The sequence below is a fragment of the Lepidothrix coronata genome, unplaced genomic scaffold (genome assembly GCF_001604755.1).
Source record: "Lepidothrix coronata isolate B3197 unplaced genomic scaffold, Lepidothrix_coronata-1.0 Scaffold209, whole genome shotgun sequence".
Lineage (NCBI taxonomy): Eukaryota > Metazoa > Chordata > Aves > Passeriformes > Pipridae > Lepidothrix > Lepidothrix coronata.
The window spans coordinates 407,866-413,964 of record NW_016690389.1 but is presented as its reverse complement, the minus strand read 5'-3'; positions in this window follow the sequence as shown (position 1 = coordinate 413,964).

Genomic DNA, 6,099 nt, shown 5'->3' with positions numbered 1-6,099 from the left:
CACATGGAGCTGTGATTTTTCAATTAAGAATAGATTACGGTGCATCATTCTAATTGCCTTCATTCTCCACTTGCACGCTGTGAAATATTTTTTACCTTCTGGCCAGACTTTGGGCAGTGGGACTTTTTTTTCACATGCCAGTACAAGATAAATATTTCTCAAAATTAGGGTACAGAAAGCTGCAGTATTTTTGCTACATCCAAAAATCCTACGGGCATTGTAAATGAGAACTCCTCCTAACACAGCACAGAAAATTTGCATTTTACCATATTTGTAAGACTGTGAAGGATACATAAGAAGCACAAAGCGCTTTTAGCATTGCTCTAAACACCAATGTCACCAAACAGCTACGTAGGAACACGAGCAACACTAAGATTCACTATATCCAGAATGCCCAAATTGTAGAATTAGCATAAAAAATGGGTTTAACAGTCCAAGCAGCATACCATGCCATCACTACTATTTTAGTACCAAGCATGCAGTTGCATTTTTGCAAAGATATGGCACACATTTGCAGTCATTTTGTAGATTTAGTGATCAACAGTGCCCTCAGAAAGACTTCTGGAGAAAGCAAATATTCAGAGAGAATAGCTGACAGTAACTGGGTGCAAGGTTTAGGCTCCAGAGTGAATCTGTCTTCTTTGGTTTAAAAGTCAAAGTTCAAGCTATTACCACACAGCTGGTTGCAGTCATTGCCAGATAAATCTGAAATTGTGCATCCTCACTGTCATACCATAGGACATAGGGTGCAAATGCTTCCTTGGGTACAGCCAGCTCACTTAACCTACTGTCCTACGTGTTTGATACTTTCTTCATTTTCTTATGTACTTTAAAAGTGTCTAATAAAGATGTTTTACTTAATGATTCCTTATATATAGATCTCAAAGCATAGATAATGGGAAACAGATGACAAGCAAGCTCATTTTATATATATATATATATCTCAGAAAAGAGACTGAATTCTTTTGAGCGGGATTGGTTTAATTACACCACAGACTTTGATCCTGTTCACAATTCCAGTGTGAATTCAGGCAAAACTTCACTGAAGTGATACAATTAGAGACAAAAAGTGTTTCAAGACCCAGAGCTGCAGCAGAACATCTCTGAGCAAAGAAGATGCTATTAGACAGGTGGTCAGAGTACATAGGTCACACCTGTGTACCAGCCTACCACCCTTATTTAATGCAAAGTCCACACAGTGAGTATTCTGGTCATGCAAATAAATCCATTAGAAAACAATAGTGCAATATCAGTACACAGGGAACAAACCATATAATAGTATAATTATAATTTTATGCATGCGTCAGATTTTTCATCATACTAAGCATTTTTAAGAAAGTTTGGATTCCTATTTCCTGGTACAGTACACTGGATTTCACTAATACTACATTGATGGTAATACATGTGCTGCAGCAGTGGCACAGAAATACTCACATCCCCCGGCCACCACTCCTTGCTCTTAAGACAATACAAAAACACCTGGTTAATGCCTCCTGCACTCCCTTGGACAGGCTGCTGCAAATTATGTTGATTAATTCTAATCACGTGCTCGATGTCTGTAACGGCAAATATTCACCTATGATCCTATTTCCCTTTCAAACAAGGTGCAGTGCAAAATCAGGATACAAGAATGAGGATCACAGAGACTGCAGTTTGGAGTAGCACTTCCTCCTGGAGAAGGCATAGATACACTTACCTGTTCAGACTACTACTGCTGTTCTCCATGATGTCCTTAAATAATAGGGGATCAAAGTTCAGCTTGGATTAGGGACAGAGTAAGTCTGCAGAGGATTCAAACCAGGCATTCTGAATTTCATCTGTACGCACCACAGTGCAATCAGAACGGTACAAAAGGATACTGTATACACCCGTGCCCATATTCTTTCTGACATAGTAACTAGTCAGTTCTCCAAACAGTGTTGCTCAGGAGGCAGAATAACAGCTTTCCAGAGGATGTGAAGAGACACCTCTCTGAACAGGACTGCCATTAGCACTACAGGTGAAGAACCACCCTAGGACACACTCCCCTATTAGCCGGAGAGGCACTGGCAGGCTCCATTCTGACACATGTCAGCATCAGCATGGAGCAGGGGAGCAGCGATGCGGATACTGGCGTGTGTTCCCACCGCCGCGGTCGCTCGCACCGCGTTTTACAGCCCGAGTCAATTGACAGTCACCACACAATGGCATTTATGCTCTGAGCAAACTATTATCCTACTGAGGTGACCATGTGGAACTGCGTGCAGATGATGGCACCGGGTTTTAAACAGTTAACATGGTTGTGAAGGCATTGTTAGACTCTGTCCCCCTTTCCTCTTCAGGCTTTGGGTTGCCTGAACGTTTTTACCTAAAATGAGGGAGCAAGAAACCACTTTCACCTGTGAGCAAGGAAATCAGGATCAAAAAATCCCTAGAAATACTGGCTTGAGTTTGAAACAGTTTCTTTTCTACAGCTTTCTAAAAGCTGCCCAGGCTGGTTCTTGCTTATCCTCTTTATGGTTCAGACACAAACTGAAAATCCCAGTTGCTTCATATTTGTACATTGGCAGTAAAAACCAAAATCTGGGCATGCTTTATTGCTATCTCTGTCTCTCATATAGCTACTTTAAAGTTGTGCTGAATATTAAGTATTATAATTTGGAAGCATAGAAGAAATAACATCTGTTGTAACCTGCAATACCAAAAGTAGGCCTTTTCATTCCATGCCAGTGAGGAAACTAATAACATATGTGCGGAATGCATTTATATATGGCAGTGACATATTTGCAAAATATTCAAGTTATAGTTTCATCCTTTGTCCATTTGTACTCTAGACCATTTTTCCAATTGCTTCCATCCATAGTAATGCTAATTCATAAGTAAATGTAAGCAACTGACAGCAAACAAGGTAAAATTCAGAAGCTATAGGGATGTTTCACTAATTTTCTACTAACATATCTGAAAATCTTTAAAATCTGTTAGAAGGAAACAGAGATGGTATAAATTATACACTAAACTCTGATTTTATTAGTTTATGCCTCCAGTTAAGTCCAGCACTGCAAGTAACCTCATTTAAAAATACCTCAGTGGTATCACACAGGATAAGGAAGTTAAAAACATTCATACATGTTTTCACTACCAGGATCATAGCACATGGATGCAAGTTGGAAGTAGAAAGAGGAGCTTAAATTAGTTTTTCCTGTCAGGGTTCTGCTGCCCATTACCCTTATAATGAATTACACAGGATGATTTCATGAAGGCCAGGTTGGAAAGGGCTTTGAGCAACCTCAAAGTGGAAGGTGTCCCTGCCCACAGCAGGGCTGTTGGAAGGAACATTAAAATTCATCCCCTTCCAACCCAAACCATTCCATGATGCTAAAACCAGTCTCCAGTGTGGGAGAGCTGGGTGCATCCATGAAGGAATGAGCCTGCAGACTGGGGGGAGCCACCACCCCTTGCACAGGGGGCCAGGAGCTGGTGCCAGCTTTTATTTTCTAAGCAGCTTTAACAGGTGCCCTTATCTCTGTCCCGGGAATGGAGGAGCCCCAGCTGCAAAATGGAGCCCTGAAGAAAAACAAAAATTACCAAATCATAAAGTATTCCTTTCTTACAAAAAGCCAGCCATTCCCGAAGATCCATGGGCAGTCTGGGATAGAGTCAGGCCATGCAGCATTCCCACTCGAAGCAGGACCAGAGGCACATGAGGCACAAGGCACAGCACAGCTGAAATGGGTGGGAGGGCTCAGGTGGAGCTGGTTAGGTGATGAGAGTGCCCTCGGCTCAGCAGGGCTCCTGCCACAAAGACCATGTAGGCCCAGGATTAATAAAAGGAATAAAAGTTGCTTGAAAAGAGCAGTCAGGAGTGCTCAGCCCTAGGGTTGCTATCCACTGCAGAATCTCATATACAGTTCAGGCAGTGCTGATAAGGCTGCTGGAGTGATGCTGCTTGGACTGGCCTCACATGGGCAAAAATGGGACAGAGGAAACACAGATGTTCAAAAACAGAGGGGTGGGGGGCAGGAGGGAAGTAAAAGAATTTGGAGGATTCAGCTCGCTCAAAGTAAGAAGTTTTCATAATGAAGTGTTACTTAATTTAATGGCAAAATTCTTCAGAGCTCAAGAGAGAGGCCTTTGAAAACGAGTTATTGGAGAGCCTGATTCCAAAAAATAGGTTTCCCTGTTACTTTTTTAAAGAAAAAAGAAAAAAAGCCCACACATATTAAAACACTTCTGAACTGAGTCTTAGTTCTCTAAAATTGGTTTTCTCACTGGTGTTATACATTACTTCATTTTTTAGTTTTTCTTAAGACCAGGAAGTCTAATAGGCCATTATAAGATTAAGTTTCTGTTTCAGTAGATCCAAGTAAGGAATCAAGAATATTTAATCAAAAAGCTCCAGATTTCACCAGAACTCAGCAGTCCATTCTAGAAATGCAATGAATTTAGACAGTTTGAATAGATGCAGAACACAAACATCCTTTTGAGCTCTCCAGTTTTGTTTGTGTTATAATACAAGGGGTTAAAAAAATCTCAGAATCTGGATGTTATTTATAAAAGGTCTGAGCACTACAAGTCATATAGTCTTTCATGATACTGTTTTAGTGATAAATTGTGATCTAGAGAGCTTCTCGATTTTGATTCTTCCACAACACCAAAAGTGGTTAAAATTAGTAGTTTGAACCACAGATTACTATGTAGTTGCTGTCATGTTAGTGCTCTGTTACGGGTTAAATAGAGAAGAAATTGATTCATTCCAGTCAATTCTAACGCTACCGTATGTGTAGAAAAGTTCTGGACAGATGAACTATTTCTATTAGGTCACAATGAACAGCAAAAGCTCTAACTTCTTAATTTACCCCAGCCAGATTCACAAAAAACATATCTGTCCAAGGGTTAGATTTTTAAGAAATGTTTTGACAAAATGGGTTAGGAAATTACTTCAGCTGATGTAGTTACAGCTTGTCTATATAACCTCATATATAAGAAGCAAGGCATCTTCAAATAATAAAGCAGAAAGAAAGCTGTAATATCAGTCTGCAAGACTGATAAAACCTACTTTGCAAGACTGATATTCAGAGCCTCAGTGCAGCAGCATTTTATATCAAATGTGCTAGCAGGTACATAAAAGGCACATAATCTTAATGTACTTTTCAATGCCCATTTAATTTTCTTTTCCATAGCACACTCTTTCTTATAAAGTAAAAAATATTCTTCTGGACAGCAAGAAAAGAAAATGAGAGGTGTTGTCTGACACTTGTGGCTGCAGCCTGAGCAGTAATAATGCAATTATGTTTGCAAGTAAAAATACTCACCTCCAAGCTGCCAAGTTTGTTACTTTCTAAACTGATCTTAACTGTCCCTACTGGCACTACATGCATGGCTCCCTATTGTGATGGGATATGTATTTGTTTGGGAAAGTTAATTATCCTCTATGAATTAAACAGAAATCATGAGCCTGCGTATCTTTATGTCTAAGATATAATAGCAATTGGTGCTTTCAGCTTTCCTGATGTTGCATTTTATTTTACTGATTTTAGGATATTGGACAATAATATTTTATTTTGCTAGATAATTATTCCTGAGAATTTCTTGTTACAAATTAGACTCTATTACACCTCAGTTCTGGGATCAAAGTGTGTGTAGCAAAGCAATCTACTTGATCATTTACTCTCCGTTAAGTCCAAATTCCTCAAAGGAAGTGGTGAAATAAGAATTCATAGGATGTTAAATAAAAAACTACCACATCTCTCCCAGTGACTGCTTATATTTGCAATCTGATAACCATTTCTTAGCTTGTTCTTTCCATTATTAATTATTTGCTATAAGCAGCAGTCTCAGAGATTCAAAATACTGCATATCTGTTCAGTCTCAAAAAGAGAAGTGTGAAACTGAAGTGCAAAAGGAAAGCATATATAACTTTTATTATCTTGCAGAAAAATAATTATTGACAGTATTTTTATCCTCTGTTAAAGCCCAATTTGAAAAGAGAGCAAACTGGGAAATAACACTAATATTTGTGAAGCTAGATCTGGCCTTAAGTCTAGCTCTCTGCTCCTAGCAGTAGCAACTACCAGAAATTTCAAAGGATAGTTGTTTGCAACCCCTTTTCCAAAAACAGAA